Source organism: Maylandia zebra, unplaced genomic scaffold, assembly GCF_041146795.1.
Source record: "Maylandia zebra isolate NMK-2024a unplaced genomic scaffold, Mzebra_GT3a scaffold11, whole genome shotgun sequence".
Classification (NCBI taxonomy): Eukaryota; Metazoa; Chordata; class Actinopteri; order Cichliformes; family Cichlidae; genus Maylandia; species Maylandia zebra.
The window spans coordinates 9,402,785-9,430,459 of record NW_027490041.1 but is presented as its reverse complement, the minus strand read 5'-3'; the positions used below and the strand labels follow the sequence as shown (position 1 = coordinate 9,430,459).

Here is a 27,675-nt window from a genome sequence, read left to right as displayed (position 1 = left end):
GTTTTGCATTTTGCATAATTAATTACATAATTAATTATGTAACCATAATTAAATGGTTACATCATCTTTAAAGTCCCCAGAGATCAGGAAAAGGGCCTGAGGGCGCTGTGTTTGGAGTCTGCTGGTTACAGTGTGCAGGACCTCACAGGCTGCTGCAGCGTTAGCAGAGGGCGGGACATACACAGCTATCATAATCACGTGTGTAAACTCTCGTGGTAGATAGTACGGTCTCATGCTAACCGCTAGCAGCTCAATGTCCTTACAGCATAGCGTCTCTTTGATAGAGAAATGCCCAGAGTTACACCATCTATCGTTCACAAACACAGCCAGACCCCCTCCTCCCTTCTTACCACTCTCCGCTGTTCTGTCATAAGAGGCTCAGCAGCTAAAGCAGCACACCTGGGTCTCCCAGCCTATTAAAAGCAGCCCTTTGCTTCACCTGCTTCACTAAACATTATTATTTTAAGCAGAGTGGTGTGATTTATGTAGGCATTGCTGTGTGACAGGATGACTTTTCTTGCACACGCACCAAATGAGGGCGCACATGCTTCCACGCCCACTGGTGACTGCACACATCCTTTCAAGGAAGCATTTCATTCATCCCTAACAAATGGAAGAAAACACTGTGCAGCGTGTTCAGGTTTGAACGTGGCCCTGGCCTCTCTCTGCATCCACCTGGCACATGCAACACACATCCACTCCCTGCTGAGCTGCTTGTATTTGATGTGTTGAAGTTTTGGTAAAGTTTGAATAAATTCCACTTTATTTATAGGAACATTTCATCTGTGGACTCCTGCTTCCCCTCTCCTTGAGCCAGTTTGTGACGGGAACATGACATAAGAAAAGTAATTTATCCCTTTTTGATTCTGTGTATCTGGCGCTCATCCAGTGAGTTCACACTTGGCAGAAACAGACTGAATTTGTCTGGAGAACTTTGGCTTCAGCCAAGTTAGATAAACACACTGTGTCTCTGTCAAAACAGCAGTGTAGTTGTGGCACCCCTGTGAGGGAATGACCACATGAATATTATTTTGTGTAAAACACTCATGTAACGGGACATTTTTCATTGCTATATGTATTTATTTTCAGTTTCTTTAAGAGGATAGAAAATCCATGTAACAGGGATTCATTTTATGTTAGAAAGCAGTGAGGGCGGAACTTTGGTGCTTGCTCCGGGGTTTCGGGGAGCAGTAAGTGGAGCCCACCTTCCGCTGCTTCCTCAGACACGTTCTGGAGGAAAGCAGAGACGCATCGTGTCTTCCTTACTCTGCTCTTCACCTGCTTTTACAGGTCGGTACACGGTGCTCGCACCGAAAATGTTGTTTATTGTCACCATGGTTACCCACGTTAATGTGAATGGGAGAGTTAAGGCGGTCCGCCAAAGTTATTTATATGTAAACACGGGAGAAAACCAGAGGAGTGTCCCGCGCGACCGCACCGCGAGCCCGCTCGTTAGGTGGAGCGCTCGTGAAGCAGAGTCAGTGCGCTCCTATGCTCTGTGCAAACGTGTTGTAATGCTCCAATCAAATCAGTTCTGTGAGATGTGAATGTTAATAGTTCTGTTAAAGTGACTGAGTAGATTAGCTAGTGTAACACAAGCACTCTGAGCAACTCTGTGTAGCTAACAGAGGCATTCATGGGTTGATTCAACAAGCTGTGTTTCATGATGCACTAAATAGTGATCTTGCCAGTAAATTACTGGAGGGAACAAATGTAATGTATTTACCAATGCTGTTATTGAATAGAACTGTTTAGCCAGTAAGACACTGCAGAAGACAATGTGATGTGTTTATTGATATGATAAAAGGATGTAGCTGTTATGGAAAGAAGTGTGAACTTGAGAAACTGAACCAGTTAAAAAGAGTATATTTCACTGATGTTGTGAAATAAGTAAATGTCATTGATGTGAATGAGGAACCAGCTGAACAGTATATTGAAAGCTCATGTTTAGTGTTTTATAGCATTTATTTGTGAAATAAATCAGACTCAGACACGTTCTGGAGGAAAGCAGAGACGCATCGTGTCTTCCTTACTCTGCTCTTCACCTGCTTTTACAGGTAACATATTTGTCATCGAGGTCTTCATCCTTGGGACCCGTAACATAGTAACTTCTTCATTGTTATACTTCTATAGTTTTCCCATTTTGTGAGCTGTGGATGTGGAAAGTGTCTCAGTGACACATCCACATGAAAACGGCGTTACCTTCGTTCATTTGCACGTCAAATGAACGAGCTGTTTGGACTTTAACGTCACAGCTGATGCTTCGATACTCGAACTCAAGAGTTCAGCTTCCACTCAGAGGTACAAGTACACACAGCAAAGATAAACGTGTACACAAGGTGGAACCCACAAGTGCACAGCTCCAACCAGAGATGGGCAGTAATCCGATTACTTTTTTCAAGAAACGAGTAAAGTGAGGGATTACTATTGCAAAAAAGGTAATTAGATTACTGTTACTTTCCCGTAAGCACGCTGCGTTACTGCGTTACTAAAACCGCAGCTGTGTGCAGATGAACAATGGATAATCTATCGAGTGTGGAGAGAGTGTGAGCGTGCAGCGTTTAAAGCGTGGAAGCACTGACCTTACTTTGAGTTTGACTCTGTAAAAAGTGACAAAAACATTAGCATCCGCTGTTCACTGCGTGGGAAGACAACATGCTCACTCACTATGTGTTAATGGGCATGCTTATTTATAACTTTGATAAAATGTCATAAAAATAATTCCATGACAGCTCACCATTGGTGATCAGGTAGTTTCTGTTCCAGTTCCAGTCCCATAAATCATGAAGCTTGCTGCCAGAAAAGCTTCAAATCTCCTTTGAAAGCTGTTTGTGGTCTTGATTGTGGGAGCTTCAGTTGTCTGACTCCAGCTGCCACACAGTGCTCACTGATATCATTTGCAAAAACCCCAGTGTGACAATATTTATCAGTGAAGCAGAAATCAGGAAGTGACGACTTTTCTTTGAACATTTGCTAAGGCTAAGCTGTGCTTTCTACCACAGTTGGGAATTTCCTGGTTTACAACAAATTATTGTGTCAACACCGCATAAGATTTCAAACTACAGGAAAATCACTGGAGTTATAAGAGGCAGACAACGACACACACACCACATGCATGCTGTTGCTATTTATTGTGGATTAACCTGTCAAGGGCAAAAACAAAATAATTCTGCCTCAAATACAGGAAATCATAGCTTTCCTGTATTTCCTCCATTGTTGGCATGCTGGTTAGTGCTGTTGCTCCACAGTAAGAAGGTCCTGGGCTAAATTATCCATGAATGTAAACGGCTGTGTGTTTCTATCTGATAGACTGGTGAGCTGTCCAGGGTGTACCCTGCCTGGTAACCTATCACTTCAGGGTTATTTCCCAGCCCTGCTGCAACCAGGATAGAGATAGGAGGATGGTAGTTGTTGTAGACCCATTCAATTTCAATTGAAGGATTAAAATGTTCCAGGAGCTCAACTTACTCCATCTGAACATGTTTCAATCGTGTTTTATGAACACAACATGCAGGTTTACTGAATATGAAAAGGTTGTGTTGATTTAACTCAGTTGTTTAAGTTTCTGCCAAAGCAAAACCTTTGTGTGCAACCAGTGTCCACTATTGAATCAAGTAAATCCAACATGTTTTTGTCAGTGCAAAAGGAGTTACGGTGCCTGTATTCCTGCACAATATTGTCCCGGGAGGGAGGAAAACTGTCTGGTGAAGTTTTGGTTGATTTTTGGGTTTTGCTTGACACTAGGTTGATTTTATCAGTGAGGTTTGGATTGTTTTCTTTCTCTAAGAGAGAGAAGGATGGTTTTATGCTTGGACATGTTTCCAGTGGGCCCCAGTATTTGTTACTTTATTAGTATTTTATTGGTTGCGTTTGTTTGTGCTTTTGTTACAGTGCACTGAGATAAGAACATCTGAGAGGTGTGATCCACCGGTGGTGATATTTTGGTATTTTGTGAGTTCCCGATTTAACAAATCAGCTCTTTAATCCAGACCTGAGAGGTTGAACTTTAAAGCGCTATAAAATATTCTTACTGGAAACAGTGGCAAAGTGGTTTTCTCCATGATTATAATGGGCTTGGGAGAAATTCACTTATATGTGACATTGATCACATGAGAAGTCCTGAGCCTAAAAGGATTGCAGCGAGTCAATCCAGTCCAAAAACAAGGAGCTGTTTTCCTTTAAAATGATGACGTCATCTTGCTGGTGATGGAGGCTTGAATAGGCTGCGCGTGAGACTCCATTATCAGCAATATCTGGTATGAATGTGTGTGGATGTATGCATGTGACTGGACTGTGATGGACTGACGACTAAAAGTTTAACTGACTTGATACTGAGACAAAAACGGTGCCGACTTTAGGATTAGTGAATGTCCACAACAATTCACCCAGCCTGTAGAAGAAGGGTGGAGGTTTTGTCTTGCTTTGTTTGTGCAGGAGCAGAAGAATGACAGAGACTAAAGGGGGAGGCTGTAGCTTCACATGAGTGTGAGCTGCAGACTGAACCCTTTGGTTGCTAATGTTGAGTCACTGATGTTTGCATTAAGAAAATTGTGTTTTATTAGCTGTGTTTTAATTAAGGTATCACATTATATTGTTGGGAATGTTAAATGCTAAAGTGAAGAAAAGCTTTGATTTCACTCATGACTGAACATGTTATTATTAACCATAGCAGGCCACTGTAAAGAGTCAATTAACTGTTATAGAGGAAAAAAAGGCCAAAAACTCTGTTAATACCTATGAATAACAGGCAATGATAGACTTGTCACATTCAAAATAGAGATATGTAATAACAAACACGGGTCCGTGTCATTTAGGTTCTCCATTGAAATAGTCAATCATTTAGAAAAGTAGAATATATATATATATATATACAGTGGGGCAAAAAAGTATTTAGTCAGCCACCGATTGTGCAAGTTCCCCCACTTAAAATGATGACAGAGGTCAGTAATTTGCACCAGAGGTACACTTCAACTGTGAGAGACAGAATGTGAAAAAAAAAATCCATGAATTCACATGGTAGGATTTGTAAAGAATTTATTCGTAAATCAGGGTGGAAAATAAGTATTTGGTCAATAACATAAATACAACTCAATACTTTGTAACATAACCTTTGTTGGCAATAACAGAGGTCAAACGTTTACTATAGGTCTTTACCAGGTTTGCACACACAGTAGCTGGTATTTTGGCCCATTCCTCCATGCAGATCTTCTCGAGAGCAGTGATGTTTTGGGGCTGTCGCCGAGCAACACGGACTTTCAACTCCCGCCACAGATTTTCTATGGGGTTGAGGTCTGGAGACTGGCTAGGCCACTCCAGGACTTTCAAATGCTTCTTACGGAGCCACTCCTTTGTTGCCCGGGCGGTGTGTTTTGGATCATTGTCATGTTGGAAGACCCAGCCTCGTTTCATCTTCAAAGTTCTCACTGATGGAAGGAGGTTTTGGCTCAAAATCTCACAATACATGGCCCCATTCATTCTGTCCTTAACACGGATCAGTCGTCCTGTCCCCTTGGCAGAAAACCCCCATGCTTCACAGTAGGTATGGTGTTCTTGGGATGCAACTCAGTATTCTTCGTCCTCCAAACACGACGAGTTGAGTTTATACCAAAAAGTTCTACTTTGGTTTCATCTGACCACATGACATTCTCCCAATCCTCTGCTGTATCATCCATGTGCTCTCTGGCAAACTTCAGACGGGCCTGGACATGCACTGGCTTCAGCAGCGGAACACATCTGGCACTGCGGGATTTGATTCCCTGCCGTTGTAGTGTGTTACTGATGGTGACCTTTGTTACTTTGGTCCCAGCTCTCTGCAGGTCATTCACCAGGTCCCCCCGTGTGGTTCTGGGATCTTTGCTCACCGTTCTCATGATCATTTTGACCCCACGGGATGAGATCTTGCGTGGAGCCCCAGATCGAGGGAGATTATCAGTGGTCTTGTATGTCTTCCATTTTCTGATGATTGCTCCCACAGTTGATTTTTTCACACCAAGCTGCTTGCCTATTGTAGATTCACTCTTCCCAGTCTGGTGCAGGTCTACAATACTTTTCCTGGTGTCCTTCGAAAGCTCTTTGGTCTTGGCCATGGCGGAGTTTGGAGTCTGACTGTTTGAGGCTGTGGACAGGTGTCTTTTATACAGATGATGAGTTCAAACAGGTGCCATTCATACAGGTAACGAGTGGGGGACAGAAAAGCGTCTTACAGAAGACGTTACAGGTCTGTGAGAGCCAGAGATTTTCCATGTTTGAGGTGACCAAATACTTATTTTCCACCCTAATTTACGAATAAATTCTTTACAAATCCTACCATGTGAATTCATGGATTTTTTTTTTCACATTCTGTCTCTCACAGTTGAAGTGTACCTCTGGTGCAAATTACTGACCTCTGTCATCATTTTAAGTGGGGGAACTTGCACAATCGGTGGCTGACTAAATACTTTTTTGCCCCACTGTATATGTCTCAACGCTGTTTCTCAATAATATTAAAAACCTAAAAACTATTGTTGTGGAAGATAGAAGTCACTGTGACAGCCCTCTGACTGTGGAGGACGTTTGTAATCCTATTTCTGCACTTAAGGCCAACAAATCTCCCGGCACAGATGGTTTAACTGCAGAGTTTTATGAATCATTTTCTAATCTCCTGGCTCCGTTCTTACTGCAGCTTTTCATAGGAAGTGTAGAGAATAACATCCTCCCTCCTACTCTTACTCAGGGTCTCATAACACTTATTCCAAAGCCAAACAAAGACTTACTTCTTATTGATAATTGGAGACCCATCTGTCTGCTCAATGATGACTATGAGATTATGGCTTTAGTACTTGCTAACAGAATGAAAGAGTTCTTGGACACAATTATCGATGAGACACAATCAGGCTTTATGAGAAACAGACACCTTTCTAAGAACATGAGACTGGTTTTAGATCTACTTGATTACTCTGATTTGGTATCTGACTATAGCTTCATTCTCTTCCTGGATTTTTAAAAGGCTTTTGATACAATTGAATTGTGCCTGGGGGGGCACAGGCCACCCCCCAACCAGACTGGCCACCCCAGGTGCCACCCCAAAGGTAAAACAATAAAATTCAATCAAATATCAAATGTACGATTATGTTTTCACGGTGAAGCTCAGATATCCGAGTGTAAGTGAATGCAGCATCGGCTTCTGCGCTATGCGCATCACGTTAGCAAAGGTAGGCGAGCCAAGCACGAAGGACAACACTGCAGGAAACAATTTTTCGGTGAAAGAAAATGAGGACAGAATAAATGTCCCGGTAAGTAATATTAAGTTTGTTGAGTTTAGTAAACTTCAGTGAAATTAGAATCCCAAGGAAAAAATAACACTTAAAGAATTTTTGCAGCCGTCGAATATTTCAGACAGTATGCTACTGAGGGCAGCTAACATAAGAGTTATGAGTTATAAGATGCAGGTCGATGTGTAAAAATAAGTCAGTTGTTTGGTGGTGGCTATGGCAGGGCTTCCACAGAGGCCAGCAGGTGGATGAGGGAAGGGGAGGCAGGAGGAGAGCCCCGAGGCAGTCACCAGTCCGAGTGTCAGGTGAACTGAACTTCAGGTAAGAAGTTATGACCTGCAGTCTATCTCGGTCAGATATAAACTAAGTTTAGGTGTAGTTTATTTTCGTTGTGCTGACTTTTTACCCTCAGTTGCAATAACTCGTACTGCGTTCTAGCCAGCTTGATGGAGTTTTTATACAGCTGGGTGGGTGCTATGATGTTACTTTATTTTATTCATGCCAACGGCTCCTTAAAAAAATGGAATGGTCCCTCATTCAGAGAAAATATTACACGTTTCGTATTAAGCTGAGAAGAGACGCAGTTTGTCCCGGACTTTAGCTAGAATGGAAAAAGACACAAAGCTGGAGTTATTCTGTCTTTACGCTGCACAGCTGCCTCTTCTTCTCTCATTCTCTCCCCTCTCTCTCCTGTTGCTACTTCAATCATGAAACTGATCAATGATCAGCTGATCGGCTTTTCTCTCTCATTTATTTATCGCCCACTTTGCTGGTCATGATGTCGGTTTGTATATGTGGTGAGAGGGAAACATGAAGATGAAACCAGGAGATGTCCTTACTGAATCATCAGAGCTGAACAGGTGATGGAGAAACAGGTTTACCTTTTAGGTGACATGAATGAGTTGAAGGGAAGTTATGAACTGTTTCTGAGAGACAAACAACACCAGGATCCTTTTCTATGTAGCTGACAGCTGGTAACTGTGCAGGGGTGGATCTAGCAAATTTTTGCCAGGGGGCCAGGTAGGGCATTAACAGGGAGAGGGGGCAGAAAGAAATACTTTTCTTTCTTACTCTCATTTAAAATACAGCTTTTATTAAATAATTATCTAAATCTTACAACCAAAGTTTTTATCTGACGTAAAATGTATAGAAATCATACATATACCAACAAAACTGTACATCACTGTCACAACAGCATTTGTTTTCATTCAAAGGCTTTAATACCTGGTGGGCCGGTCTCTAGTCAAAATGCCCGATTTTCTGTACCGGTCCAGCCCTGCAGGTTAATACTGGCAGTGTCACCATGCCAGCTGACTGTATTTCACCATCAGCCAGTGTTGTTCTTTATCAATATTACCAAAGTTTACCATAAGGAAGCAAAGAAAGTATTTACTTGCTTTCAGGTTTTATTCAAATATTAGTCTTTTCATTTGTTTCCCCACTTTTTCCCTGTTTCAAAATCAAACACCAGTTTGTGAGAAGATTATCTTCTTTTTTTAATAGGCAGATAAAGTTTTGCATTGGCATTGGCTAATTTGTCAATTGTTTGCTACAAATGTTCATATGCCCAAAACATATGTGCACTATATGTCAGTAAAAACACTATGCAAATATTGCTGTCCTTGAATGCTGAGTAAACACTGACAAAGCACTGATTGTATCTCTTGTACTTTATCAACGCAGTATCTAAAAACTTTGCACCGGAGTGGTTAAAATCTCATTCTAATAAGAGTTAAAAGTGCATTTGGTTATTAGGTTTATAGGATTATTGAATTATGGTTAATGGTTGGTAGAATTTTTTTTAAACATTATCTGCCAATTACATCTGCCACCCTTCTCCAAATCTGTGCCCCTACCTGCCCCCCCCCCCCCCCCAACAAAAATTTTCTAGACACGCCACTGCCATAAATGTAAGTTTATTAATAAAACACCATATTTCTGCCGTTTTATAAGGATATGAATTGTACATACAATCAATTTCAGACTCAACCAACAAAAAGCCTCTCAGAACAATATTTATATTGTAACAGTTGCTATTGTAATGCAGTGTATCGGCACATGGCGGCGCCTCCTGTCTCACGACTGGTGTCACCCCCTTTTTGTTCTTCTTCGCACTCCTCCTGTAATGGATGCTCCCGTGTGTACGCGGACTAGTGTGCTCTTTAGTAATGTGTGGTAGAGGTAGCACTTTTATTTTTAATATTGTAAATAAATGAGTACTTTTTGGAAAGTCAGAAGCTGTTGCTCATTCGCTATCCACCTGCACACCTCCGCGGCTGGCTTCATCTCCACTGCACGTTACAACTGGCGCCTGAACTTTTTCCCCTTGGACTTCAGACGATTTTTGCATCCCGCCGAGGATTCTTCTCTTCTAGCACGTGAACTGTCTCAGAAACCCCCCCAGTTTTGCGGACGCTCAGACGTTTTCTCCAGCCATGGCCGCAGCCTCAGCTCAGGTGGGACCCGACTAATTTCTGGATACCGTGGTGTGCCGCTGCTCCGCTTGGGAGAAAGAAAAAGAGAGAAGCTGACTCCGCGACGTGGATTTGTTATTTGTTGTTGGTTTCGTCTTCTAAGGATTAATTCTTCTGTGGAGAGCCTGGACATGAACATTTCTGCTGGCTTTTCATTCCCCTTTCCCTCTGCTGAGACTGACTGTAGCACATGTAAGTGATAGCTTGGCCGACTACAACCGTTGGTGCTGGTCTTCGGCTCAGTATAACAAAACGACTTAAAACTAATCTTGCATTGAGCTCTAGTGTTGCAGACATGCTATTGTAATAACATGGTTCTGATCACTCCAGTCTAATTTCAGTTGTTGGGCAAAATTTTATATGTGGTTTTTCTAAATTTAATCTTGAACGCATTTTTGCAGTTTTGTCTTTCTAGTCTGACCTAACTGACTCTTTTACTGCTTTACTTTTCTTCTGTGTCTGGGCACTCCTCTGGATACTCTTACACCAGAGAAGAGCTCCTTAACTGCAGGACTACAACGCCTGTGGATTTATTTCCAATATTTGTCGCATCTGCGGCAGATTTACTGCAGACTCTGATCAGGAAAGTGAGACGTCGAAAGAGAGGTAAGCGAGCCGGCGTACTCGTGCGTTTGAGGAGACGCGGACTGAGAACGGCCCTTCCTGGGATCTTCCTTTCTAATGTACGCTCACTCGGGAATAAGATAGACGAACTGGCCCTGATGAGAAGCATGAACAGAGACTTTGCCTCCTCCTGTGTCTTATGTTTTACGGAGTCGTGGCTCAGTGAGGACATCCCGGACTGCGCGCTCAAGCTGGAGGGCTTTCATCTGCTGCGCGCGGACCGGCAGGCCACTCTCTCCGGTAAAACCAAAGGTGGAGGGGTCTGCTTCTACATCAATAGTGGCTGGTGCACAGATGTGACAGTGATTGCTCAGCACTGCTCTCCCTCTCTGGAATATCTTTTTATTCACTGCAAACCGTTTTATTCTCCACGGGAGTTTGCTTCATTCATCCTGGCCGCTGTTTACATCCCGCCAGACGCGGATGCGCAAGCAGCTCAGTGCGCACTCGCAGAGCAGATTCTCCACATGGAGCGGACATACCCGGACTCTCTCATCATTGCTCTTGGGGACTTTAACAAAGCCAATCTGAGCCATGAGCTTCCGAAATACAAGCAGTATATTAAATGCCCGACCAGAGAGGAGAGGACATTAGACCACTGCTACAGCACGATCAGCGGGGCCTATCGCGCGGTGCCGCGCGCTTCACTCGGACTTTCTGACCACGTCATGATCCACCTGATCCCCACGTACAGACAGAGGCTGAAGCTCTCCAAACCTGTCGTGAGGACCAAAAAACTGTGGAGCAACGAGGCTGTGGAGGAGCTTCGCACGTGTTTGGAGACCACAGACTGGGACACAATGAAGGCTGCTTCTAACAGCTTGGACGAGTTTACGGACACTGTCACCTCCTATATCCACTTCTGCGAGGACAGCATTGTGCCATCACGCACCAGGGTGAGTTATAACAATGACAAACCCTGGTTTACTCCTAAACTCAAAAAGCTGTGGCTGGAAAAGAGAAAGGCGTTCAGAAGCGGAGACAGGGACTGCTACAGAGAGGCCAAGTACAGGTTCACTAAAGAAGTGGACATTGCCAAACATCAGCACTCTGAGAAGATGCAGCAGCAGATCTCAGAGAATGACTCGGCCTCTGTGTGGAAAGGTTTTAGGAATATCACCAACTACAAGCCTAAAACCCCCCACTCCACTGATGACTTGCTCTTAGCCAACACCCTTAACGACTTCTACTGCCGTTTTGACGAGCCATCAGGCAGCCTTCACACCTCCAACGACCCCAACAATAGAGGCACTTTGGACACTCATTCCCCCACCTCTCCCCCCTCCATAGAGCCATCACCACCTTCAAACTGTTCACCTGCAACACCCGCCTCCTCACCCCACACAAAAGAGGATTTCACACCACCTCCTCCGACCACAACTCTTCATATTCATGAAGCAGATGTGAGGAAGCAGTTTAGGAGTCTGAATGCTCGGAAAGCTCCCGGCCCAGACGGCATGTCTCCTGCCACCCTCAGACACTGTGCAAACGAGCTGGCCCCAGTGTTTTCTGGCATTTTTAACTCCTCACTGCAGGCATGTCATGTGCCTGCCTGCTTCAAGTCCTCTACCATAATCCCTGTCCCCAAGAAACCTAGGATCACTGGACTAAATGACTACAGACCCGTGGCTCTGACATCTGTGGTCATGAAGTCATTTGAGCGCCTGGTTCTCTCCCATCTCAAGACCCTCAGGGCCCCCCTCCTGGACCCCCTGCAGTTTGCATATAGAGCCAACAGGTCTGTAGACGACGCCATCAACATGGCCCTACACTTCATCCTGCAGCATCTGGACTCCCCAGGAACCTACGCCAGGATCCTGTTTGTGGACTTCAGCTCTGCCTTCAACACCATCCTTCCAGACCATCTCCGAGGCAAGCTTTCCCAGATGAATGTGCCTGATCCCATCTGCCGGTGGATCACTGACTTCCTGACGGACAGGAAGCAGCATGTGAGGCTGGGAAAGAATGTCTCGGACTCCCGGACCATCAGCACCGGCTCCCCTCAGGGCTGTGTTCTTTCTCCTCTGCTCTTCTCCCTGTACACCAACTGCTGCACCTCCACCCACCAGTCTGTCAAGCTAATCAAGTTCGCAGATGACACCACCGTTATTGGGCTCATCTCGGACGGGGATGAGTCTGCCTACAGGAGGGAGGTTGAACGTCTGGTGTCCTGGTGCAGCCACAACAACCTGGTGCTGAATGCCCAGAAGACAGTGGAGATTATTGTGGACTTCAGGAAGCACACAGCCCCACTCCCCCCCATCATCCTGACTGACACCCCCATCACCTCTGTGGACTCATTCCGCTTCCTGGGTACCACCATCACCCAGGACCTGAAGTGGGAGCCCACCATCACCTCCGTCATCAAGAAAGCCCAGCAGAGGATGTACTTCCTGAGGCAGCTGAAGAAATTCAACCTGCCAACACGGACGATGATGCAATTCTACACTGCAATCATCGAGTCCATCCTCACCTCCTCCATCACCGTGTGGTACGCTGGAGCCACTATCAGGGACAAACAGAGACTGCAGCGTGTTGTGCGCTCTGCTGAGAAGGTGATTGGCTGCAGACTCCCATCTCTGCAGGACCTGTACACCTCCAGGACACTGCGGCGTGCAGCCCGGATCTCAGCTGACCTTTCTCACCCTGGACACAGTCTGTTTGACCTGCTCCCCTCAGGCAGGAGGCTCCGGTCCATTCGCACCAGAACCTCTCGCCATAAGAACAGTTTCTTCCCCTCTGCTGTTGGACACATGAACAATAACCACTTGAGTGTCCCCGCCACTAACACATGACCCTACGCTGTGTCACTGCATCATTTCATGTTTGGCACTGATCATCACCTGCACTCATGTATATATGTTTCTACGTAGCACTCATAATTCTTATTCTCATGTATATATCTCATGTATATCTCATGCACATATCTTTCTTTCAAACCGGACAACGCGCCGTCCCTTCGCTTGACCCCAGTTGCTCTCGTCCGTTCTCCCGTACCACTGTTCTTTTATTGAGGTTACATGAATATGCATAAGTTTATTAACATATGACTTCTACATACAAACAAAGAGTACCTTGCGTGTGTGTGTGTGTGTGTGTGTGTGTGTGTGTGTGTGTGTGTGTGTGTGTGAGAGAGAGAGATCTGTGTGGGGTCAAGATGTGACCCTGTGAAGACTCTGGTGCTAGCTGGTGCCAGGACGTCTGGGTCCATCTAACAAAAGGCTCTTATACTTAAACAGATATACGTGTGCTTGCTATACCATAAATCAAAGATAAACTCTCCTAGGGAGTATGTGATTTATACCAAGGATACTGAGTAGAGGAATGTATGCACCCCCCTCTACACAGAGTTAATACAGACCTCTTTTAGGATGAGACATCCTTTCAATCTACCAATGATTATATACTTCTAAGCATATATGAGTAAATGTTTCTAAGCATAAATGACAATCAACAATACAAAATCTAACATTCCCCCCTTATTGACGTTTAGGCTTGAAAAGTCCCCAGTTACGAATACCTCATGTCTGACAGTTTCAATGCAAACATTGTTATATTCAGCATATGTCAAATCACCCTAAATTACTGAAAAAATACACAGTTTAACAAATGTATTAGCGGTTATCCCATTCAGTGATCTCATCTCATGGCAAACTGCATCCTACAAACAAACAAAGAAATTGTTAATTTAATAGTGAAAATAAGAAAGTAACATTTTCAAAACCATCTCAGCTTGGTGGTGTTTTCTCCGGGTGTGCAAATCACATGTCTCTCTGCAGAGTGGTTTGAGTTCTGCAGGGCGTCATGAATGTCTCTTCCAGTTGTTTCCATCACTTTCCATAGGACCAGAGTCCAAATGTATGTAGAATAAACATTCAAACATACTAGTTAGTTTTGTTGTTTGTCAACATGGGTCTCAGCTATTTCCAAAGCTGCAGACCTCTCAGCACTCTAGTTTTATGGCCTCTACCAACCCCCATCACCTCATTCAAGCCTTCGTCCTGTGAGGGGGATATTTATGACTCCTTCATTGTCCACGCTCTGCAGAGAAACACCTCTGTTGAAAGGGTGCAGGTGTCCGTTATCTTACTGCTGTTGTGATCCCAGCAGTCTTCAGGGTATCATCGTATTCACAGTACAGTGGCACAGCATTAGGTGATGTTCATAGGAAACTGCTGTCATCACCACCATAGCTTCTGGTTCCTGTGCTTTTCACAGAATCATGATGTCATCCTCGAACTCCTTCTGCGCTGTCGATGGAGCCTGGCACGCTCCCGTCATCCCTCGAGTTTTCCTGTCCCAACGCTGCTGAAGATGATCTCTGATCCTCCTGAAGTCTCTCTCCTGGCCTCAGCTCCCATCCTGTGGACGATCCTCTCAGGCACTCCTTCTCGTCATGGATAGTCCTGATTTTGGGCCTGCTGGATCTGTCTCAAAACACTCAGCTTCTCTGCCTTCCTCCTGGTTCAGCTGATTCAGCCGTCACGCCTCGCACTTGGTTGCCCTAGAGTTGATCAGAGGCTGGAGGTTGAAGTGCGAGCTTACCCTACGGGGGCTCAATCAGCACTCCCCCCTCACCACCGAAACAACCAAGTGTGAGATTTCTCTATTGTGCTGTCTTGAGGGTGCTGGGGTTTCCTGGGACCTCGACCTCTTTGCAGTGGCTCTGATAAATCCAGGAGGGTCTCTCCACTATTTTGCAGGCAGTTTCATGGTCCTTGCTGTGGCTCCAAGGTCTGATCTCATGCTGGGCCCCAACCAGCTTGACCTTTGACCTCAACCACTGCCTGGGCTATGCCTGGAATGTTTCTCGCTTCTCACTGCTGCACCTGTATTTCAGAAAGACTTCTATTTGGAGAGCATGTCAACAATCATCAAACCACATTCTTTAGTTCAGTGATCTTCACTAATAGGCCATCAAAGCCTCATCTGAACATGGATGCACCACTTGCATAGATTTAATACTTGTAAATAAACAGCTAATCACACAAATCACTGCAACAATAATAGTAAACATTCTTTAATGTTAATTCTGGACCCCACTTCTTGACGCATGGACAACCATGCGTCAACTCACCAAACCAGGATCCCTGTCTTAAAAACTGGCTCCACCAGGAGCCTGCATACAATAAAATCAACTTCACTCTTACAAACAATATATCAGAAGAGTAATAAGCATTCAACATCAGCAAGACAAGTGTCATGTGCAGGTTTTCTCAAATCGGGAAACTACAATTATTTCCCTAATTTGCCTCAGACATGGATCATCCCATGTGCTCAGTTAACATTAATGTAATCGGTAACTTCTCTTAAGCAAATTCACTCCACTCATATATCCCTATGGGCTCAAAGTGGCCAGCTAAGAGCCCATATTCAACTTTCCCAGAAACACCGTAACCTCATATTTGTTTTACTCATGTCACTTGTCCGCTTCTGCCGAATCCTCCACAGCATTCTCAAAGAAACAAACATTAGCAATACACATTGACTGTGGTCAGACGGAGGTCAGACACAGGTCAACAGGTTCCAGAGGTGCCATAAAAACACCATAAAGGTGGCCAACCCTAGCTGTGGAAAGAATGACAGTCACATATAAACCCAGAAATCCTGTAGTAGGAAAACATTAACTAATCCTCTTATAAATCACATGATCAAACACATGATTAATCATCTGCTGTAAAAAGAAATGTAAATGTTAGCGCTGCGCAGGTGTGTACACTTTCTCACAGTAATGTCTGTGAGCAACACAAGTTAGTGAATGACACACACATAGTAAATTCACAGACAGAAAAAATGGCATTTAAAAGATTAAATAGTCATGCAACCGCAAATGTTGCTGTCATCTTTCTGCTCCTGTAACAAAAAACACATAAATTCATCCACCCTTTTGTCCTGTCTAGGTGGAGGTTAACCTTGAGTCGTGGTCATGTCCTGTCAGCTTTTACCAGTCAGTCAGTTTGTTCTTTATTTCCATTCATTCATTCATTCTTTGCTGATAGTGGAACCTGTCGTCGCATTTAGTTTCCACTTCCAGCAAAATGACGTCATTTCAAAAAGAAAAAGAACTTCTAGATCGGATTACCTTGCTGAATCCGGTTTAGGCTGGGACATTCATTTAATAATTGTCCCAAATAAGTGGCTTTCTCCTGAGCCCATTTTAATGTGGAGAAAACTCACTTGTAAGGCTTTCTCGACAGGTCGTATAGCACTTTTAATTTCTGACGTGCAGATCTGCTTAAAGAAAAGAAATAGACAAACAAAATCAGTGCCTGTTCAAAAGATAAAATGAAAAATAACAGAGATTATCAAACAAAACTTTCAGTGCACTGTGAAAGTATCAAAATAAAAAGGCCTTGTTAAGTCATGACACAAGCTCCTCATCTCAGGAGGGTAAATCATACCATTAGCATGGTTCATGGCATCATACCATCATACTAATCGGCAGGCTCGACTTCACAACAGAAGAAAAATCATCAGCTAGATTCACTCCAAGCCAACCATCAGCTGCACAACACACAACATAACCCTAATGTCTTATTAGCTATGAGTTTAATCACCAGGTCTGTGCTCTTCACTCATTTAGGCCACAGATCTATTGTATTCAATTTTCCTTTTCCCTTCATCATAAAACATGTGACATGCTGTCATGCACTTCATAAAAGAAGTTTGTTCTGACGTATTCAGAGTTGTGTATCTAGATACAGAATTCACTCGCACATCAAAGCAGGAAACTCAGTGTTTTAGAGTCTCCACTCAACACAACAACTCCAACACATCTCATTCACTCGTGCTAGAATTCAGTCACTTTTCATTAATCTAAAACCGATCAACTAATTTGCATATCAGCTATTAACCCACTAAGTTGACAGGACAACAGGAAAGCATGTTCAAAATAGTATCACAAAAGACAATTCCCCTCATACAGTAAATCACTTGCTGCATCAATCAAGCAGGAAGCTTCTCCCAATTTACCATTTTAACACTAAATTTATTGTCTGATCACTGGTTAGTCAAACCAGGATCTTTTTTTCCCCACAAAGGTTAAATTGTTGTCCTGCAACCTAGAGAGTCAATTTTTTTTCTTTAGGATAAATTCAGTATTTGATAACAAGTGTCTGCTAAATTGACACTATTTTACACTGATGAAAGATAACAAGCTAATTTTCATTGCATGGGTGTTATTAGGCAGGTCTAATGCATGTCTGTGGAGCTGCATATCCAGCAGAGCATGTTCTTAAAGCTGCCTTTCCTACGCACTTCTCTGCTATTATTTAATCATTTCTTAACTAATGTGCTATGAGTCTTCATGAGTCATTTTGTGTTTGGAATTGTTAGTAGGGTTAATTCATGTTCTGCTTGTTTGTGTGATTTTGTATGTTTCTATTTTCGCAGTGTTTCAGACTCCTTCACAATTTTCCCACTTAAGCAGTCAGTTTTCTTTTCCCCAGGTTTGCTAACCCAAATTTTGATTTCCCACATTTAATAACAGCATTCCTCTGTGTTTCCACTTACTCTCACTCTGTTGTCATCTCACTCTGTTGTCCTCTCCCACTTTCAACAGTCCACAGCCGGCAGTTCTCCTTCAGCTTTGTCCTGTGTTCCACTGTCTCTTCTTGCCATTTTACTCCACAGGTGGCAAATGTCAAACTCCAACAGTCTCCTCAGTTCTCCTCAAAAGTTTTCTTCACATGCATAGTGAAGTTGCAGCTTGTTGTAAACACAGTGCCATTCATCCGATCAGTCAGGATGATGGGTTTGCTCTTCTCTGATGCTGTTTGTCCACATTGCTGCTGCTCGCTGGGACTTTTTGTTCAGGACTTTGCTGCTGTCTCTTTATCTGCCATGTTATTGCTCTTTGGAGCTGCATTCCTTGTCTTCAGGGAGGTGTGAGCTTGCTTGTGAGGTTGAGAAACACATGGTGCTGTAAATAAGTCAGCCAGAAACTTGGCCTGAACGTTTCCAATGATGTTTAACTATAAATTTCTTCCGACTGTTGCATGTGGAAAATTGATTCAGGTCTGCTTTTCACCTGAAAGTGACAAACTAAGACATGTTCATTATCATCATCACTGCTTAATCAACGCACATCTCTCTCTCTGTCTGTGTTTGTGTGAACAATCCTTTCTTAAAAGCAGAAAATGACATTGTAGTTGTTTTTCGGCTGATCAACACGAAACCTTTTTCCTATGATTATTTTTCTTCGTCTACAATGTAATTTGTCTCTTTTTCACTCTTTTTTTCCCTTTACAATAGCTTGTGATCCGCAAAATCACCGCTCTCACTCACAATCAGAGGCAATTACTTTTGCACAATGCACAAAAACACTGTGATGTCAGACACATTCACACTCACTTTGTCATCTGCATAAATAAATCATATGGCTGGAGATATGTGCCATGGTGATCCATAGGCATGATCACACGTTTATTTAATTATTTTCAACCCAACAAAACAAATAAACAAAAACATGATGCTGATGCTATGAACACTCCACACACATGAGTCAAGATGCAGGAAAACTGCTCATGGAAACGCTGCACACTCCAGTTATCATATGTCTGTGAAGGTTCTCAGTCATCCAGGTCATCGTAGTCAAAGGAGCTTGCAAAGAAAAGCGTCTGGACTTCTTTAAGTTGCTTGAAGACGTTTCACCTCTCATCCGAGAAGCTTCTTCAGTTCTAAGGTCAAATGGTGGAGAGTCCCAGATATAAACCTAGTGGGAGTGACCCCGTGACCCCCACAGAGGGACAAAAGGACCCCCTGATGATCCTCTAATCACCTGAGCCAAGGTGTGAAATTGGGTGTGGGACCCAATAAGCCAGAGTTTCGTGTGTGTTAACACACACCCAGGAGTTGTTTGCTCAAACACTCTAAGAAATATCTGTGCTGTTAAACAGTTTCATGCCTCTTTAAAGCCTCGTGCTTTGGCACAAACAGCTGGCTTTTCTTTCTCCCTCTTTTCAATGGCTTCCATCGTCAGCACTACATCAACGAAGAGGCCATCATCTGGTTTTCCAAAATGTCCAAAGATTTTCTGGAGGGCATCATGCTTGGCCCACTACCGTGTCTCACCTATTGGACTGAGGCGTCTGTGTCTTGTGTTTTTGGTTTGTTTCTCCCACAGATTAACCCTGTGATAGGACTCCTTGATGAACACAGCTATGTCATTAAGTAAATTAAAGTGATCCACTTTCAATGACACTTTGTGTTGTGTCAGCAATCACAAGATTAAGTATGTGTGCATAGCACCACACATGCACATGAGTTGGAGACTGGGCAGTCATGAGTGCTGAAAAGCCTTTGTACTGGCCCTGCATATTTGAAGCACCATCTGTTGCATTCCCAATGCACATGGCCTTGTCTAGATTCAGATGCTCTAAAACTCCAGAAAGCAAGTTTACAAAGTACTGCCCCGTGGATGCTTCGCACCTCACTATGGAGACAAGCCTCTCCTGCACAGACTCAGTAACATACCTGATGATTACTGAACACTGATCATAACCTGTGATGTCTTGGGTTGTGTCTAGCTGAACATAAAACATCCCAGCTTTCTGGACATCACTGGCGATGCTCTCTTGAAGGAGATGGCCAAGTGCATCAATCACTGAGTTGACAGTTGTTTTGGAGAGTAGGGTGATGAGAGATCCTCTACCTCTTGATCCACTGGTCTGATGCAACTTCTTGCTTTTTTCAATGCAGTCATTCAAATGTTCTCCAAGGCACATATCATACTTGCCTAATAACACAATCAGTTCCAGAAAGTTACCATGATCGATGGTGTTATCACCTAAAGTGTATGCAGCCTCATTCTCCACATGCCTATAGCTGAGTCCCCTCTTCCCAAGTACTTTGATCACATCCACTATACGCTCTAAAACTTGCCGTCTCTTTTTCACTGACAACTGACTGCCAGCAAACAAGCTCCTGATGTTGCCTTTTGAGCACCTTAAGAAAAAAGCTTCAGCACAGGTCTGGTGTGTATTGCTCTTTTCATGCTCCTCTGTGTGCAGATGTATATGTCGCCAGTCACTCATGCCTGTTATAAATGTGCTGGTGTCAGTCAGCCTTGCAAATGCCAGACACACAAAGCAGAACAATAAATGGCGTTCTTTGCAATAAGTAAGCCACTTCCTGTTGGTGCCATCTTTACAGCTGAACACCCTCATCACAACTGCACTGCTACTGTTCTGCTGTGGGTGGTAATCTAAGAAGGCCTGTAATATGGCAGGTTCAGGGCGAGCAAAGTAATCGATGCCCTGGCTCTCTCTCTCCTGCTCTTCCATCTCTCTCTCTTGCTCTTCCATCTCTCTCTCTTGCTCTTCCATCTCTCTCTCTTGCTCTTCCATCTCTCTCTCCTGCTCTTCCATCTCTCTCTCTCTTGCTCTTCCATCTCTCTCTCTCCTGCTCTTTTATTTCTCTCTCTTGCTTGCTCTCTCTCTTCCTTTTCCTAAATCCCTCGTTTTGCACAGTCCCTGACGTGCTCTCCGTTGTTGTTTCCCTGCTAATTTTAGCATCACACGGCACAGCTTCTGTATCACGTGGTATAAGGCTCCGCCCTTGTCATTTGTTGAGCAGGAAGAGTGAGCGCTTGTTTTCATGCAGAGTACGTCCCGGATCAAAATGTGAAGTTTTACAAATCACCACTTCTTTAGTGAATATCATTTCAGTCTCAGACAATCTCGTTTCTGTTACAGAGGTTGAATGCACCTTCTGCTGATGGCAGTACCACACAGTGTGCGTGGACTTCCCCTGCACAGAAGGCAACTACATTGGCATTGAAAGATGCAACGCCAGCAATGGCAGGTATCAGTGCTCAAAGCTTTTGTGTTTGTTTCCAACAAGTTGCCCACCTCGGGAAACAAAAATGTGTTCTTTTACTTGTCAGATGAACATATGAGACACTTTGACTCTTCAGTGCAGTGTGGAGCCTAACAAAGATCTGTTTTGTGTCCCAGCTGATCAGCAGGAGGAGGAGAGTCTGACGGAGCAGCAGAGGAACATTTTCAGCTACTTGGACTCAGCTCAGCCACTACAGAGGAAACAATGAGCTCAACACAGAAGGTGACAGACAGAGCAGGACCATATGACCAAAGATATTTATCACCATATACATTTGAACATTTGCCATAACGATGTAGCTGACGATAGAATTGACACCAGACAAAATACTTTACAGCTCCACAACTTTATTAAAAACCCATCAATGTATTTTCACTGAAACAAGCAGCTGTTGTTTATGTGCATTAAAGTTATATAAAAATGTAACAGTGCAAATGCAAATTCCTCGCTGACAGTTTAACCAAAAGGCGTTTCCAGTGGAAACTGGCCGACACATCCTGAGCATAACCATGTATAATATCCACTAAACTTCAGAAGAGGTTATACAGTCGTGGCCAAAAGGTTTGAGAATTGCATAAATATTGGAACCTGGAGAAGTTGCTGCTTAAGTTTTTATAATAGCATTTTGCCTGCACTCCAGAATGTTATGAGGAGTAATCAGATGAACTGCATCGTCCTTCTTTGCCATGAAAACGAACTTAATCCCCAAAAAGCCTTACCACTGCATTTCATTGCTGTCATCAAAGGACCTGCTGAGACCATTTCAGTGATCGTCTTCTTAACTCAGGTGAGAATGTTGGCGAGCACGAGGCTGGAGATCATCATGGCTGTATCCCGATTCAGGTTCTGCAGCTTTAAAGTCCTCAAGGGCCGCGTACTCAAAGACCGCTAAGGCCGAAGTGCGAGGCTCGTAGGCTCGTGAAATGGGACGTCTAGCCTCCGTCGCGCTGCCCAGGTTGCCTAGCAACCATGATACTAACAGCTGGAAACGTTTCATACAGCTTTGTTTGACAGAAATGAAGGAGAACATATTTAGTTCATTTGTTTCTACATGAGCTCTGTGTGATTTGATGAGTATCTGAGGCTGAGACCACAGGACTGTGAAACATGATTGTTGGGCTTCATTTCTGTGCTGAACAGTCGTTTAAGATTAGCTGTAAATAACAATTAGCTGATGTTGTTCATGAGACTAAAGTCATCTCACTGTGGTAATGTAAATATAATATGGCCAATATTATAGTTATTATATTAATCACTTCACTCACAGACAAGTATCTGTGACAGTGTGTATATAGATGTATCATATATAAGGGACAAATATTGTTCATTTAATATGTTGGTACTAAATGTGGCTCAATGCTTACATATATGTGTAAAAAGCAAATGTAGGAGCTGTGATAACTGTGTCTGATAGAATGAAGAGTAGACTGATATATGAAATATTCCTTTATTGGGTGAGAAAATCAGACCATGTCATAACTGCTGTAAGTCACACAGAATAGATATCAGAGCCTTAAACAGGCTGACTTCTGCTAAATGGGTCAAACTGGGCAGAAAGTCTACAAACACATAACATCCTTATAGAATATGATGTAACACTATAGATCAACTTAGCTCAGAATATATAAAGCATATAAACAGTTACAGCAATATGATGCAACAAACACAGCAGCTACTGATCCAAAATACTCAAAGCTTCATAGAACTGAAACCAACATTTATTTTTAGCTCCATCCTGCTGCTGATACAGACTTTAGGTTTCTGAACATTAAACTTGTTGCTGCCTTTCATAGTGTGTAACTTGAAGGCCCTGAGTACTTTCTCCCACACTGGAAACACTGGGATGATCACATTATTTGAACATTACCTAATAAGACGGATTCAGCACAGACAGTTATGTTAAACTTTCCTAGCAGTCCTTCACAAACAGGGAACAGTCTGTCTATTCTCTCCATCTGTCAGCTGCTGCTGGCTCTTCCTCCTCCTCTTCCTCACACACTGCTGAGTTTGTCCTGGTGGATCATCAGGGCTGCAAAGCCTCACAGATGATGTGCAGCAGTGGGTCCCTCAGTCTGTCCTCACTCTGGACACTTGCAGTCGTCTCACATGGAAATCAAATGTGTGATAAGCTGCAGGATTCAAACACAAGTGTAACTTATAAACACATGTTCATACTTTTATTCCACAATCAGAGAGAAAGAAACAGAGAGAGAGTGCAGGACAGACAGACAGGTGACAGTCTCAGGTGTACACACTGCTACACAACAGCACCAGAGAAGCAGGATTTAGTGTTTGTGTTATTACGAGTGTAAACAAGAAGAGTTCCAGATGGTGCAGTGGACACATGTGTGACTGCTGTGATTAAAGCATCTTTCTTTCAGCTTAACGAGTGAACCGTCAGCTCGTTCAAACACACGTTAAAGTGCGTTTGGCTCGACACCACCGAACAGAGGCAGCAATATAACACAGCTCACATTAACAGTGCAGTGGATCCTGCTTGTGCCGTGATGTTCAGGACTGCAAACCGAGCAGCATCACTGACTTTCAGCTTGTTGTGTTTGTGGATATATGACTGACTTTAATTATCCACAAAATCATCAAATTCTCTGTCAGATTAAGGTCGACTATTGAACGGCGTATATTTTAAAGGCTTTAAAACCAAGTTAACGCTGAAAGTACAAACATCACTAATGTCACATAACTCTGCCGACAAGGCATAGCTATGGCTATGAAATGCTCTTTGTGTATCACTTCTTCATTATGAAAGATGTCATTAATGCACTAGTAATGTCTCATCTGGAGTATTGTTCAATCATTTGGTCAGCAGCTAATAAGACAGATCTTAACAGACTTCAGTTAGTCCAGAATAAGGCGTCCAGATTAGTGTGAAGATGTTCATACTATACTAATATTGATAAAATGCATAATAACCTTTCTTGGCTTCCTGTACAGGCTAAAATATTCTATGGCTTACTTGTAGTTCTAAAGAAAGCAATTCTGTTAAACACACCACATTTATTCTGCTCAGCTGCAGTATCCAGATGAAATACATCATCATATTACACAGTTTTCAACAAACTGCAATTTAGTAAATGCTCGAGTTAAAAGTAACGTTTTGTAAAACTGTTACATTTAGAGCAACTTTTAAGTGGAATAAGTTGCCTTAAAAAATTAGAGAAAATAGTGTGTGTGTGTGTGTGTACAATCAGGAGGGATGGGCATGATTTTAGTGTTTGAACAGTCATGAATTATCTTTAACAGCAGGTTGGATGTAATGTGTTAGAACTACCAGCAGGTGGGGATAAGAGACCTTTAAGGTGTTTGGTGCCACGCTCCACCTTCAGGTTTAAAACTAGTGTTAATGGAGTTTGAAGGTTGAGTTTGTTCCACGACTGCATTTCACTCACTGCCTCTGTTTGTATCTCTGTCACTGCAGGACCAACATGGAGCCAGAAGTCAGCGCTCTCAGGAGGCCGACAAACCTCACAGAAGAAAGGGAGAGAAAAAACACACCTGTGACGAGTGTGGGAAGGGTTTTACTGTGAGGGCTAAACTAAAACGGCATCAGGTCATCCACACTGGAGAGAGACCGTTCAGCTGTGACTTGTGTGGAAAGTCTTTTTCCTTGAAGGATTCCCTAAAAAAACACCAACTCATCCACAGTGGAGTTAAAGCATACAGCTGTGATCAGTGTGGCAGAGCTTTTACTCGCAGTAGCCACTTACAGAGTCATCTAGTTACCCACTCTGGAATTAAGGCATACAGCTGTGACGAGTGTGGAAAGTCTTTTTCCTTGAAGGGTTCCCTAAAAAAACACCAACTCATCCACAGTGGAGTTAAAGTGTACAGCTGTGATCAGTGTGGCAGAGCTTTTACTCACAGTAGCCACTTACAGAAGCATCTAGTTACCCACTCTGGAATTAAGGCATACAGCTGTGACATCTGTGGAAAAACTTTCAGCCAGAGAGAGAGCCGAAATACACACCTACGCATTCACACTAGACATGATGTGTACTGCTGTGAACAGTGTGGCAAATACTTTACAACAGACGCACAGTTACAACAACACATGTTTACCCACACTGAGGAGAGACCTTATCGATGTGACCTGTGTGAGAAGACTTTTAAATCTCCACATGACCTGAGACGACACCAACAGATCCACACCAGAAAGAGACTCTACAAGTGCAGCTACTGTGAGAGAAGCTTCTCGCATTCAGGTCATCGTAACATTCATGAACGTGCACACATGGAAGGAAACTACAGCTGTGACCAGTGTGACAAGAGCTTCAGGAATCTCAGTTCATACTCTACACACAAACGATCCCACGTTACTAATAAACTGTTTCACTGTTACCAATGTGCCCAAACATTCACCTCATTGTCTGCTCTGTGCAAACATCAGCGCGATCACTCAGGGCTGAAATCACTCCCATCACTGGATCACAGTGAATCTGAAGACACAGAAAGATCCTCTGGTTTCTGTGTCAGACTCAAAAAGCTTGAGATCAGGCTCCACAGAGTTCAGATAGAATCATTTAAACTTGTGTTGAACTGAACTGGTTGCTGGGCTGAACTTCTACATAATACAGATCTACATGGGATCTTCTTTTCTGTTGTTTTACTGAGTCAGTTTTGTCCTTTTTTCTCTGTCCTGGTTTTGCTCGTCTGTAAATGATTGAAACTCAGTCAAATAGTTCATTGTTCTCCAGCAAAACGTTTTGGAAACTCATGTTTAACCTTTAAAACTCTGACATGTTTTAGCACACAAGGCTTCATCGGGGAGTTCACTCATGATTGGACCATGAGAACAAAGGTTTTTAGTTCTTTCAAAGAGAGTCTTGGAGATGTTTGATGTTTCTGTTTTTTCTACATAAAGGAATAAACTATTTTTCTTGCTTCATGTAGTGTGGAAGTTTTTAATGTTTCTTCATCTGTGATGTTCTTGAATGTGTTCACGTGAAGATGGTATAAATAAACTGTTGTCAGAGATTTACAGTTATCAAACAGTCAGGTGAATAAACAACACTGAGACACTTGGAGACGGTTAACGTGCTGCACGGGTTAGGGCTCAGAGAGGACTCACACCGAGCTGCACTAGTCGTTTATTATTTATAGCAGGGTGAAACAAGCATAGCAGTTTCCTCTAATTTTGCATATATGTGTGTGTGTGTGTCTAAGTTCGTATAAATGTCATAGGGTGAACTTCCTCTTTCTATAAACAGAGCGAGTAGTACATTTTGTTCTTTTCCTATTAAGAGTAAAATATGAACATATACTTTAATGCAACATAAAACTCATAAAAGCGTTTCTTCTTTAACATCCCCTCCTGATGTTAATATTTTTCACTTAATCATACTTTATTATCAGCCAACAATCACTTGCTTATAACATTTTCAATTGTAGCATCATTCAGTATGTGTGTGTGTGTTTCTATACTAAATCTTCATCCGGTTCATCTTCTAGTGGCAGTCCAACATAGGTAATTACTGTGGCCTGTACCATTTTGTCAATCATGGATCTTATGCATGGTAGGATACATGTAGAAAACAAGCACAATAATAGAAGCAGAACTCCTATCAGTACGAGTCCTTTTATCACGAGGGTCTTCCAGCTGCCACTCAGCAGCCAGGTCAGCCAGTCCTCATTGTTCGTGACATAGTCTTGTTGCTGCGCATTACTCAGTTGTCGCAACTTGTCTAGGGCGGTGGTCATGGTCAAGGAGTGCACGTTGTCCGGGATATAGGTGCAACAAGTGGTGTTGAATAAGACACAGAGGCCCCCTCTCTCAGCGAGAATCATGTCCAGGGCGACCCTGTGTTGCATGACCACTATTCTGATCGCGTCGATTTCCTCATTCTGAGCCTTATTTATCTTTGTTGAGCTGTTCAGGAAAAGTCCAAATCGGTAGTCAAGAGTCTCAATTCTTAACGTGTTTCTTCCAGTTCGGACCCATGGGAACAGTGAGTGCAGGACCTTCTGTCCGGTGGTCCACAACTTGAACTCCGCTGGTACATCACTGCCCCAGATTGGGTCATGGGGTTGCACGTCATCAGTGTTCCTCTTGCGTCGTGGTTGGTTCTGATGGAATACTCTGAATGTGTGGTCTGACACTAAAATTGGGGCGCAGAGTCCGGTACAAGAAAAGCTCACAACTAAGACAAAACTGCTCCTGCAAGGAAAGCTCACTGTTATGCATGCAAGGTGATCAGCTCTAGGTGAGAAGACATTTAAATCTCACACTTGTTCTGCTGCATTTTTGAAGCTCAATTCCAGGAACAGATCGCAGGGCTCATTTTTATATACACTGCAACTGCCATGAGGACAGGGCCATTTTTTTGTTGTTGTTTGTTTTTCCTTTTGCTCTGTGCAGCATTTTGGCAGCATTTTTAAATTTCTCTTTGTATTTTTTCTTTCTTTTACTAGTGAAGAGATGTAGAGTGAACAGTTATACAGTCTAAATATCCCATATGGGTCGTGTGAAATGG

General features: G+C 43.2%; 1 long non-coding RNA gene across 2 annotated transcripts; it reads left to right on the top strand.

Annotated features, from left to right (window-relative positions):
• Positions 1-1,683: 1,683 nt before the first annotated feature.
• LOC143415956 (uncharacterized) lies at positions 1,684-26,286 on the top strand. Of its 2 annotated transcripts, XR_013096385.1 has the most exons (4): positions 1,684-2,057; positions 21,043-21,151; positions 21,304-21,409; positions 24,624-26,286. It is a non-coding gene; the product is annotated as an uncharacterized LOC143415956 (long non-coding RNA). The 2 variants fall into 2 exon arrangements; XR_013096386.1 differs by lacking the exon at positions 21,043-21,151 and having other exon boundaries at positions 1,690-2,057.
• Positions 26,287-27,675: the final 1,389 nt, after the last annotated feature.